At 35.4% G+C, this 13,153-nt stretch overlaps 2 long non-coding RNA genes across 16 annotated transcripts in view; one reads left to right on the forward strand and one right to left on the reverse strand.

The window, feature by feature from the left end:
* Window positions 1–12,950, reverse strand: part of LOC112655342 (uncharacterized) — a 57,945-nt gene extending 44,995 nt beyond the window's left edge. For 5 of the 14 annotated variants that reach the window (XR_007412923.1, XR_003133630.2, XR_007412926.1 and 2 more), the window contains exons 1-3: window positions 12,817–12,950; window positions 8,729–8,794; window positions 5,445–5,589 (exon numbers count right to left, since the gene is read on the reverse strand). This is a non-coding gene — a long non-coding RNA (uncharacterized LOC112655342). Of the gene's footprint in view, window positions 1–1,803; window positions 1,926–5,444; window positions 5,590–8,728; window positions 8,795–12,816 lie in introns of those variants that run through there. The other 9 variants (XR_007412917.1, XR_007412922.1, XR_007412919.1 and 6 more) reach the window with 4 other exon arrangements.
* LOC112655343 (uncharacterized) overlaps window positions 1,882–13,153 on the forward strand; it is a 211,118-nt gene continuing 199,846 nt past the window's right edge. Inside the window, exon 1 of one of the 2 annotated variants that reach the window (XR_007412931.1) lies at window positions 1,882–2,102. This is a non-coding gene — a long non-coding RNA (uncharacterized LOC112655343). The remainder of the gene's footprint in view (window positions 2,103–13,153) is intronic. The other variant, XR_007412930.1, reaches the window with a different exon arrangement.

The raw sequence follows: 13,153 nt of genomic DNA on the forward strand, positions 1-13,153 counted from the left end.
GAACATGAAACCACTGCAAGCTATGGGCAGCTTGGGATTTCTTTTTCAATTTCTTCAAGACCAAGGAATATGCTGTACCACTTAGACTATAGCCATGTATTAGCAATCTATAGTTTCTGCCTTTGACGGCTGACAGCTCAGCAAGGGAAAATAGTATTTTGAAAGCTGTGGGAATTCAATCATCAACCATGCCCTCATGGGCTCTCTTCCAAGGTATTGGGCCTGATTAAAGGAAATGTTACTTTTGGAAGTGTGCATTGTTATCGAGCACAAGTAAAAGCAAAACACAAAACAAAACAAAATGAAAAACAAAAAAGCCAGCATACTGTTACTACGATGCATCAGTGTTCCATCTTAGCCATCTTGCATTTCCCCATTTGTTTACATTTCTTTTCTTTCCTTCACAAAAGTGAGTGTGTGTGTGTGTGTGTGTGTGTGTGTGTGTGTTTGAGTTTTTATGCTGGGAGTTACAAAATATAAAATCCAGATATAACTGAATCACATATCCTCCTCTTCTACAGTTAGAAGGTATCAAAAAAAGATGAAGAGATCTTTACCTGCATAAACACATATGAAGCCAAATCTTAGAATTTTTCTATCAAAGCAGGATATAACAGAATTATTATAGATAAGAAACAAGAGTCAAGCTCTTAGATCCACTAATTTAGGTGTTTAGAAGTCAGAAAGAATAGTACCAATGAGTCAAGGTTTACTTTCTCTCATATGTGTTTGATGAAATGGGAAAGGAGATGGGGAGGAATTGTATTTAAAAAGAGAAGTTGCTTGGCCTTAAATCTGCAGGCAGGTGAAGGCAGTTTTTAAAATTATAACATAAAAATTAGTGCTCATACAGAGGAGGAGACAGAAGTCAACTCATATCTTAATATCCAAAGTGTGCCAATGCTCCTCAATTGGTGAAAGAAGTCTAAAATACATTGCAGCTGACATTTGCTAGCTGATATGATGCTTACATGAAGCTTTTCCCCAGGCAACCAAGAGGAAGCAGGCATAGCTTCATAACCTCACCAGTCAGAGCCCAGATTAAGCCCCACAATGGTTCAGTGACTCGATTCCCAAAATTCCAGTTGTGCTCAGATGTTGGGGCTCCTGAGCTGCCCCTATGAGACCAAGTGCTATTTTAGCAATCTCAAGGACTTGTGTGAAGATCAATACATAACCAACAGAAAGAGAAATGTGAGTATAAATGTGGCATGAGGCAAGAAGGGAGAAAGAGGATAGAAGTCTCAGTCAAGATTTGCCTCAAAATCAAAATACAAACAATAACAACAACAAAAAGCGAGAAATAATCATGCTAAATGGACAGTCAACAAAAATAACTTACTTTTTTAAGTAAGCAGTTTAAAATTTTCAAAGATATAAATGAGAGAATATCATTCATAAAAAGAATAAAGGATATTGATAAATAAGCAGACAAAGCAAAAACGACAGATTGGAAGGAATTCACTCAGAATGCAAATGGGATACTTTAGAAGATGAATATTGTTCAGAGTTACAGAGAACAGATTAGAAGACATGAATAATTATTTACTAGGCATTCAATAAGAAGAGAACAGAGAGAATGGAAAAGAAACAATATTGGAAGGAATAATGGCTGGGATTTTTCTGAAATGTAAGACATAGTCCACAGACAAATCCAGTGCACTGAGTAGTAAGGAGAAAAAAATAAAGTAAATGTATAACTACACACATTTTAGTAAAACTATGGAACATTAGGTTAAAGACAAAACATTAATTAACAAATTAAAGAAATAAAATTAGCATACAAAAAGACAAATTGCATACCTATGGATGGTGATAAGTAGCAAGCTTCTCATCAACAACATATGGGCCAGAATATAGTAGAGTAGTATCTTCAAAATGCTGAGTGAAAATAACTGGCAGTTTAGAATTCTGTAGCCAGTTATACCAGCTTTCAAGAGTTAGGATGAATTAAAAAAAAAGTCAGACTAATGGGAATTTATCATCCATACGACTTTCCTGAAAGAACTACTAAGGGAGGTACTTCAACATAAAGAAAAGGCAAGAATTTAGAAGTCTGGTGTAAGAAAAAATAATGTGATAAAAAATAATGAAATATATTTGTAAGTTTAATTCAATATTTACTATAAAATAATAATTGATTTGTGATTGAAACTTTTAGAAAGCAAGAAAAAAAAGGAACATGTGGATCAAGTGTTTTAAGAGTGGTAAAAAAAAAAAAATACAAAACAGGGGTGCCTGGAGGTGTATTTGGTTGAGTGTCTGATTCTTGGTTTCTGCTCAGGTCATGATCTCAGGGTTGTGAGAGCCACAAATAAGCAGGGAATCTGCTTATCCCTCTTCCTCCCCCTCTACCTCTCCCTTTGTGTGCTCTCTCTTTCTCAAGTAAATGAGATCTTAAAAAAATAAATGAAATCTTAAAAAAAAAAAGCTATTATAACACATGGGAGTCCTCATCCACTTGGAAAGAACAGAGTGGAATGAAATAATTTTGGCTTGTTAGAAATATATACAGTAAGGTTAGTATATTAAAATTTTAGGTGTAACCAGAAAACTTTTAAAATTATTATTTCAGGGGCACCTAGGTGGCTCTGTCAGTTAAGCATTTGACTCTTGATTTCAGCTCAGGTCGTGATCTCAGGGTGGTGAGATTGAGCCCCATGTGGGGCTCCATGCCAAGTATGGAGCCTACTTAAGATTCTCTCCCTCTCCATCTGCCCCTCCCCTGCTCACCTGTGCACTCTCTCTAAAAAAGTTATTAATTAATTTTAAAAATACAATTATTATCTCAAATTTGCAAGCCAATAAAGGAGAAAAAGTATTTGAAAAGGGAGGGATAAAGAAAATTTTACCCAAGCAAAGCAAAAACTAGAAAAGAAGTGTTAATATATTAACCACAATAAATGCTAACAGAATAAACCTATTATGATACAGTTTTTCAGATTAGATTTTTTAAACCTTTAGGTATATGTTGCTTGTGAGAGTCATTTCTTACATAAAAATTCGCAAAAAAAAAAACTTAAAAATAAAGGTTACAAGCAAGATAGTCAAATATAAATGAAAGAAGGCTGGTATAAAAATATTAATACCAGATTCAATAGAATTTTAATGAAAAAGCATCCACAGTTGCATAGAATGACAGTGCAATAAAGTGATTTAATACATGTAAATTAAAACAGTTGTTTTACTGACAATCTAGCCTACCATGAGACAGATTTCCTGTGGCACCATAACTCAACCATCTTTAAGGCTTCATCCTCAAAATAATAATAATAATAATAATAGTAATAATAAAGACAGCATCCTCAAGAAGAGCTCTGGTAGCTGTCTCATCTCCATCTTTTGCATGGTACTGCATATGCTTTGAAACTCAGAGTCTGCATCTTTTTTTTTTTTTTTTTTTAGAAAGTACAGATTTTTCCATGTCAAAGATTCTCATAAATATTTAAGTAAGTAATTAAATAGTTAAGCAGCTTGGCCCAATAAGTTGACCAGTCCAGAGTACCAAGACTTTAAATGGCTGAAATGTGGCCTTCCATTCATTGTAAGGTTTGTCTCAGTCACAGAAGTGCCTCATGAAAGAAGAGCAGAAATAATTTGCTCGAAAAGGAATAGAGAAAGTGATTCTTTTGATGTCTCTTTTTATGATGATAATTCTTGACAGAATAGCCATTTTATCAGTAAATGAATTCCTAAAGGAGAAGAAGGATATTGAATCTGTCTCTCTACATTTTTTTTTGTTTTTCATAGAGCCCTCACACATAGAATGAAATTTGGATTAAAAAATAATAAACCACAAAGAAGATATCACAACAGAGCCATTTAATTTTTTTTTGCTAACACTTTATTTTTCTGTCTAAAACTCCAGAGTGAAGGTAAAATATAGCATTATTGCCAGGAACAGTAAAAACATTTTCCCCTTTATGCTACCATACTAAAATGTTATTTAGATGTAAATATAACTTATATTTCCAAATATTAACTTCAGGATGCACTACAGACCAATTGTTCTCAGGAAATACATACTGCAGAGATACAGTTCAAGGGCATACTCATAACACTTCATCCTTAGCATCTGGTTTGCTATAATGCCTCCAACTCCAGTATCCACAACAGAGAAAACACAAATGTCATGTTATGTCCCAAGCCTTTGATTAGATAGACCTGCCTTTGATTATCATCATTGATGGGGCTCACTCAAAACACAGATTTCTTTTAAAAATTGCTCCTGGGTTTAAGATGTATTATACTTCACCTCCTTTGTCTATCTTGTTCTGTTCTCCATTTCCACTGATTCAACCTGACTGTTTTCATTTTTTCCCTCTCAGTTGCTCATCACAATCTCTCAACCGGTCTTCTTTCTCCTCTCCTGGGTCCAACATCTCCTTTACATTGCAGTAGTGTTTAAAACATGCAAATGTGACCATATATCCCTGCTTTAAAATTTAAGTAGTATTTGTGTTTCTATGCCCCACCTTATTTCATCCTCACCACAGTTCTAAAAGGTAGCTCCATTTGATAGTCTTTGTTTTTGTTTTAATTGAGATTTACAATGCAAATCGTCCAAATTCCTACAATAGCTAAAAAGAGAGCAGGATTTGAATTCGATCTAACTCCAGAACCTCAATTCTTTTTTTTTTTAAATTTTTATTTATTTATGATAGTCACACACACAGAGAGAGAGAAAGAGAGGCAGAGGGAGAAGCAGTCTCCATGCACCCGGAGCCCGATGTGGGATTCGATCCCAGGTCTCCAGGATCGAGCCCTGGGCCAAAGGCAGGTGCTAAACCGCTGCGCCACCCAGGGATCCCCAGAACCTCAATTCTTAATCACTATAATATAATCCCTCAATGTGCTTTATTATATATCATCTCTTGCCTCTCTGATGTGTATCCCCAGTCTTCATTCTCTCTGAAATGAGCAGCAAATAGGTCTGTAGATAACTACCCTTTCCTATCCCTCTTAAAAGTCATTCTACCTTGCCTCCAAGCTGTTCTATTTTTTCTATTTTCTGTATGTGTCTCTGTGTCCTTCATCTACATAATTTCTTTCTTTTCTTCTCCTGTTTTCTTCTTCTACACATGGGTTTCCCCTTGGAGTTGTACTTGAATGTCTACTCTCTCTTATTTGACCCTAGTTTAGTGTATAAGACTTCAATTCCACATTGATTACCATTTTGATATCAAAATTCGGTTATTTTATATCTCATGGAAAAATTTACTAGATTTATAAAATATAAATGGTAAATATGCATCAAGGAAGGGCATTCAATTAATCACTGTTGAGTGTGAAGTGATAACAAGACCCTAAGTTAAATTATCCATTTAGGAAAATGGTAATCAATGTGGAAGTTAGATCTAAATTCAAATCCAGCTATTTACATGTACAATTTAGGATTATTAAATTAGAAGGAGAGAACTTTGAGAATTAAAATTTGTACATACCTACACAGAATTTTTTTTTTTTAGTGGACATAAAGGATTTGGAGAATGATGAAGAAGAAATCACTAAGAATGTATTAGCTTTAGGTTGGATGTCTCCAGGGCAGAGAATAGATTTTCAATGCTTTAAGGGCCATTAACTGAAAGGCTGAAATGAAATGAAATACAAAAAAAAAAAAAAAAAAAAGATGCTCAATAAGTTAACTTGCAGATGAGGCTCATCAGTAGCAATATTGATCATTGATGGAGACAGAAATGCAAAATTTACTTTTTCAAAAAAGAGCTTTTAAGGAAACAGAAATTTCCAAGTGAGAATGGGTTGTTCAAGATATAAGTTGAGTATAATAAGATGGTTCAGGAGATAAGTCATCAAGGCTGAGCATTTACCAGACATTTCTTTAATGAGAGCTATGATTTCAACTAGTCAAAAAGATGGACCCTTAAAGAGCCAAGTATGACAAACTTCAGAATTCTGACTTTAAAATTTTAATCATGATTTTCTCATGGATTGTAACAAGGAATCATCAAACTCTGGAGCTTGTAGAAACTGCAGAAATTATTTGTTTTAAAGAGGGAACATAGCTTCCTTAAGTATCTATTTAATTATGCCACTTTCTTTGATCATGCGTAACTCTGAATTACTAGAGTTTAAGTAAGTATGATTTTAAAATGTTGTATATATCAGTTGTCCAAACATATCTCTCTTTTTACTCCTCAAAATCAGCCAGGCATGTCTATTATAGTGAAGCGTGTCTTCTCAATATTCCCTAAGACATTATAAAGAACTCTGGTGGTACAACACACAGATCCTTCTTCAAGGAGAGATATTTTGCCCTAATTGTTGGGAGTTGTCCTAAAATAGCTTCAGTTTTAGTACACTCAAGGATCTCATGGGCTGCAAATCTTCCCTGCCCAAGTTAACAACCTTGTTTCCATAGCCCATATCCAATGACCAATTAAGGAAGAAGTATAGGGTAGTAGCAGCCATTTTTTAAACATCTTGATTAAGATATTCCACACATTACAAAATAGGTTTACTGAAAGTATAAACTTCAATTACTTTTTATAAATGTATAGTTATGCAACCACCACCACAATTCAGTTTAGAACGTTTAGATTACCTCAAAAATATACCTTGTATAGAATTGGAGTCAATCCTCAATCCCATCATAAAATCCCAAGCAACCATTAATCATCTATCTCTGTTTGTAGATTTACTTTTTCTGGAAATTTCTTATAAATGTAATGCTAAAAATGAAGTATTCAATTACCTGTATCTTAAATCCAGTTACTTCTTTTTTTTTTTTTAATTTTTATTTATTTATGATAGTCACAGAAAGAGAGAGAGAGAGAGAGAGAGAGAGAGAGGCAGAGACACAGGCAGAGGGAGAAGCAGGCTCCATGCACCGGGAGACCGACGTGGGATTCGATCCGGGGTCTCCAGGATCGCGCCCTGGGCCAAAGGCAGGCGCCAAACTGCTGCGCCACCCAGGGATCCCAAATCCAGTTACTTCTCTGTACCCAGTTACATTTTTCTAAAACAGAGATCTCATCATTATGTCTCCCTGATTATTTCTTTTAGTGTATTTTCTCTTTCTAGAGAGTCTGAAATCTATTATGTATAGAACATAGAGCCTGTTCCTTGTCTGACTAGAGCTAACAGGTTCATCCCACCTCCAAATACTCCCTTATATTCCAGGCATAAATTTGTGACACCTTATCTATTTCTAGTTATCTTTCAAAATTCTCAGATATCTCTTCTTCCGTGGGGACTTTCCTGACCCAACATGGTATTAGGAATCTTTTATTTGGTACACAATTATTTCTAATTCTTACATAGACCACATTATATTTCAATTAATATTTAAATATGTCTTTCCTCCTATGTAGTGAACTTTTTGAGGTAGGGGTCAGGAGTTTTACAAACTTTTACTCTTGATATAGCAGAGGTCCTGGTCCATAATAGATACTAGATGAATGTTTACTAGGTAAATGAATAAATGAATTAATAAAAATTTAAAGTAGTACACTCATGGGCTTGGGGGACAAGAAAAAAGGAAAAGGAATAAATTGTCCCTGAGAATTGATTATCTGCATTCAAGTCTACGGCCTGGATCCTGAGACTAAAAATAATTAATAGGGAGCAACATATGTGATAATTTTCAGAACTGCTGTCTACTTTTCTGCCTGACAAATAATTGAGTTTTCATGATGTGTAAATTGTGGCTAATAGTTTCCTTTGATGGGGCTCTTGCAATTTTTCTAACAAGCAGAATCAAACTACAGCCAAAATAAGGTGAGGGGCTCTTTAAACCACTACTGAAATTGCCATTAATATTCAACTGCTGTACAGGATCTTTAAAGGAGCTTCTCAGTTACAGAACCCAGGCTTATCACATTGAGAAACCATTGAAACTATTCAAACTCTCTCCCTGTCACTTGTAGGCAGAAGAGTTATTTTCACACCAGCTACTTTATTCTGACTACATGTAAGAACCAACACTTTGAAGACCAAGTTTAATTCATTCATCCTCAAGAGGAACATAAAGACTATCTGTTGAGATATTGAATTCAAAAGTATACACCAATCAAAAATAGTTTGGTTTTATCTTTTATGCATACATATAACACCATGATACATATTCAGAAAAGGCATATTACTGTTTCTGTCATATCCAAGGATATAAAACACAGAACATAGTTATTCCAGGGATGGTGTCTTTCAGTTCTTTCTGTAAGCCTGCATATGTATGTTTTCATGGACAGATTGCAAGTTAAAAATCTTATATTCTGTCATTTTTAATGTGAAATGTACCCTGTATCAAACATAGCAAGGCTTATCACATCATTATAAAATTATTTGGCAAGGCTTCCTGTTAACTTTTTTATTGCTGCTGTCACAAATTACCACAAACTTAGTGGCTTATAAGGACATTCATTTACTAACTCACAGTTTGATGGTTAGAAGTTTAAGCACAAGGTAGCACAGTTGGATCCTCTGTGCAGAGATTCACAAGGTCTAAATCAAAGTGCTGGCTGAGCTGCCCTCTTATCTAGAAGCTCTGGGGAAGACTCTGCTTACACATGCAGTCAGGTCATTGAAAGAACTCAGTAATTTTAATTCATTTTTAAGCAAACTAAAGCATGTTGAATCCCTGTTCTTCAAATCTCTGACTTCTGCTATCAGCCAGAGAAAAATCTTGTAATGACTCATGTGATTAGATTAGGTCTGCTTGGATAATCCAGGATAATCTTACAAGGTTACAATCAAGTAATGATAATCTTACCTCTTCAAAGTAACCCCAGGGGATCAAGAGTATGGGCGCTATATTCTTTCAACTACTGGCTCTTAACTGAAAATGAATATAAAGAATTATATTGAATATGAAGTTCTTTCATTATTTTTAAAATTATTGGCCAAGGAACCAGTTAATACCTACAATAGAGCCCAATGAAGCTGATATTTACTGTGATTACTTCTAGGGACTTGTCTTCACCTTTGAACCCCCAGCAAGATATCTATAATCCAATAAAGAATGCAAATAGGGATATTAGGATTGGTATTGACATTTTATGTGTACTCGTTAAGGATATCATCAATAGCCTCTGTTGAACCATTGGGTTTTAGAAGTCACTATTCCCCCTTTGTTAATGACTCCATGCAATATTTTTAGTGAAAGCCAGTTTTAAAAAGCTTTGTCTTTGCACTGTTAGCAAAATATAGTGAGAGCTCTAAAATTTTCTCTCCATCTAAGGATATTTGAATTTATGCATATCATCCATAACAGACAATAAGTGTGCCTTGCTTAAGTGAAAGTGACATAACCAGTGGAATTTTCTTGCAAGATGAAATAGAAAATAATTATTATAGCCTGGATTTAATTTAGATTGCACTTTAGCATCCTAAAGATCTTTTCATATATGCCACATTAAAAGCTGAAATAAACGAAACCTATAAAAGCTGTTTTATTTTTCCTCAAAGAAGTATTCCTACTTTCACCTTATATATTTTCTAACGAAGGCATAATCAATACTGCTTAAAAATTAGATGAATTGACATTTGTCTCTTCACTTCTGGCAACCCAGAAGTGTTTGGTTGTTTTAACATATACTAAGTATATGTCTGACACTCTTTAGGTTGATGAGGGTTTCTGACATAATATTTTCAATACCTTTTGCTGTACTAAAAGAGAAAAATTTAGATTTAGAGAGTGGCAGAATTTGGATTTTGAACCAAAGCCTAACTCTGTCTCCTTCTGACTCAGCTTTGCCTCTAGATTTGGGAGCTAGAAAGTCTGCTGGATTTGGCCAGTGGGAGGCAATTAGAAGATGAATTTAAAGAACAGATAAGCAGTAGAGATAAAAGCCACTCTGAGGGCAGGAGACTTGACCTGAGTGGATTTTGGAGAAATGAAACCAAGTAATCTCTTATAAGTTTAGCAGCCATAAAACAAGAGGTAAGGTGACAGTATGAGGAGGGAAGGAATGACACAGAATGCCTCTTGTTCTGTGCTTGTTTTTCTTCTCTAATCAGGATTATCTGAAAATGTCAGTAGCCAGGGAATAAGCAACAGAGAGAAAGAGAATTTCCAGAAAAGAGTCAACGATGGAACAAGGTCAGAGAAGAGAATAAAATCAAGAAATTTAAGCAGAGAAATTTTCCTTAGAAAAGAGAAAGGACATTTGTCAATTTTGAAGCAGAGGAGAGCTCATTTGATAGCTTGCACTGCATAAACTTTACCATTTATAAAGCTAGGAGGTAAGAGGATCTGTGGAAACCATGTCTTCTGTATTTCATAGATGCCAACTGGGGGGTGATAACACCCCTATATATGTAGAAGAAAACTGTCCAGTGTATTAGTTACAAGTTCAGGTACTATAGTCAGACTAAAATATAAGCCCTGGCCCTAGCATGCCAGCTACTGAGATAAACTTCATATATCATAACATCAACCCATTTGAAGTATACAGTTCATTATTTGGTGGTATATTTACAGAGTTGTGTGCAATCATCACCACAATCTAATTTTAAATATTTATGGCATCCCAGAAAAGCACCCATTAAGAGTCATTAGCCTTTCTCCCACTTCTGGGTCCCAGCCCCAGGCAACCACTAATCTACTTTCACTTATTGCAGATTTGTCTATTTATGGCATTTTACATAAAAGTAATCATGAATATGAAGTCTTTTTGAAATCTTCTTGCACATACAGTAATGGTTTCAAGGTTTACCATCTTGTAGCATGTATCAGAACTTCATTCCTTTTTATTTCTGTAATATTCCATTTTATGGAGGCACCATATTTTGTTTATCCATTCACCAGTTGATGCACTTTTAGATTGTTTCCAATTTTTGGCTTTTATACATAATGTTGCTATGAACATTTGCTGTAAGTTTTGTTTGGACATGTTTTATTTCTCTTGAGTATATACTTAGGAATGAATTGCAGAGTCATATGGTAATTATAGGTTTTCTGAAAAGGTTTATCATTTACTCTTGTATGTTATTTAACATCTCTGAGATGCAGGCTCTTGATCTTAGACTGGATGCAGAAATTGTACCTATTTCCTAGGATTTGAGGGAGGATTAGATTATATAAGTAATGTAAAACTTGGCACATAAAAAGTGAGTAGGAGAATGCTTTTATTTTTACAACATGACTGGGTACAGTAACAACAAAAATTTTCTGATGTCTATGGTGTGTGAGAGAGAGAGAGAGAGAGAGAGAGAGAGAAAGACAGAGAGAGAGAGAGAGAGAGAGAGACATAAATTGAGACTGTAATTTGCCAGAAGGCAGCTTCAGTATGACATGTATGAGTATACTACTACCCTGGGCCCTGCACATAACTTCTAGCCATATCCCAGTTGGACCCCTATAAGTATTTTTAAAATTTCTCTTTAGAATTTTTTGTTGATCCAAATATCTCTCACTTCTGAATTAGCCAATCTCACTTCACCTGTTCACTCCTGTCTTTATTCATCCATCTAAAACTAACTCGTTGCCATCATAAACTATCCACTAACTCTGTGAGCCCCTGGTAACCATCCAGTTCTAGCAAGGAGTCTTTGGTTTCAACTTTCTTTGTGGTAATGACATTCCCTTCATCCATTTCACCTTTTTCTGAGTATTGGTATCTCCAAGTCTATACGAAAATGCTTTTGGCAAACAAACCACAATCATATCCTTGCCTTTCCCAGACCACTCCAAGGAAGTGGACATGGAAAAGAGAAGAATGCCTTAACCTTCAACATGATGAAGAAAACAAAATTAAAATGAAACAAATAAACAGGCCATATTAAAGACCTAAAAAGCAGATTAAAATGATTGAGTCATTTATCTGTTTGCCCTCCATTTTCTGAATATAAAATATTTCTCGTGGAGTATTCTTATAAGAGTTTGTAGAGCTACTATGTCTGCCCAGAGGTTATTATATTTTGACTGTTGGCATTTCCTGAATTATGCTCTCTTTGTGCTTTAGTTCTTCAGGATATTTACACCATTTTGGAATTATATTAAACTTCTTAACCTAGTGCAGAAGGCTTTTTGTGATCTTGCTACCTGTGTACCTTCTGTCTACCTAGCTCAGACTCACATGCCACACTTCAAACTGAAGTGAACTTCTGGCTCTCCCAGAGCCCTGGACAATGTTCTTTTCCTCGCTGAGACATATCACATGCTACAAGCTCTCTCAGGAATACCCTTCCTGGGGCTTAAACATTATCCTGACAGAGGCACTCTGAATAAGGAGAAAATGAACTCTTGTAGCACGTTAATTTAGATTCATATTCAAGCATGATATTAGAAATAAGTGATATATTAAGTACAAAGTAACTACATGAGGACCTGTCGTACAGATTATGGCAAGGGATCCTTATTAACATGTTCATTACTTCCCCCTTTTTTAAAAAACTTGGCCTGTTTAGCCAAAATCCAGTTCTCCTTTTCTCCAGTGACTTGCTCAATGCTCTCCCTCCATCTCTCCATACATGTGTCCTCCCTCCTTCTACACAGGCATCAAAGTGATTGTTGCCCCATCTAAATTCTTCTCATTGGCTCCAAGGAGGAACATAAATCCTTGGTGTGGCCACTCCACTCTTTATGATCTTGTTCCTGTGTCAACCTCAGCATTATTTTTCACCAAGTTTTATGTACGCACTGAATTGTAGTCATATTGAACCCAACTTGTTCTCTCCTGACTCATGACTTTGTGCCCTTGTAAGTCCTTCTTTCTAGAATTGTGCTATGTGGTAGTCTAAGCGCTAGAGATTTGCAGTAAATAAAACAAAACAGGTACCCTGTTCTTTGGGTACCTGAGTCAGTTCTAAAATCTCATTTCATCTGCCCATCTTGTGTTGCTATATTGGAGCACTTACTGCTTTTTGAGTCTATTATGGTTGTCTTCTCCTCTAAATGGGACTTCCTCGAGTATGGAGATTTTATGTCTTTTATAGCTGTATCTTGGGACTTTATGTAGAGAGTCTGAGACATAATAAATACTCAACAAAGGTTTGCTAAGACACAATAAATTATGACCAAGGATTCCAGAACTCTCAGCATCAATACTGACTCAATCTGACTTGGGCTAATGCTTGACTAGATTAGCTAAGTAGGTATCCAAGCCATACAGGACCCTAGAATGAAGTTAACAAGGCCCCAAAGGTCTCAGTAAAGGGAGTCATACAGTGAGATAGCACCACTAATTAGGATGTA

The sequence above is a fragment of the Canis lupus genome, chromosome 9 (assembly GCF_003254725.2).
Source record: "Canis lupus dingo isolate Sandy chromosome 9, ASM325472v2, whole genome shotgun sequence".
NCBI lineage: Eukaryota > Metazoa > Chordata > Mammalia > Carnivora > Canidae > Canis > Canis lupus.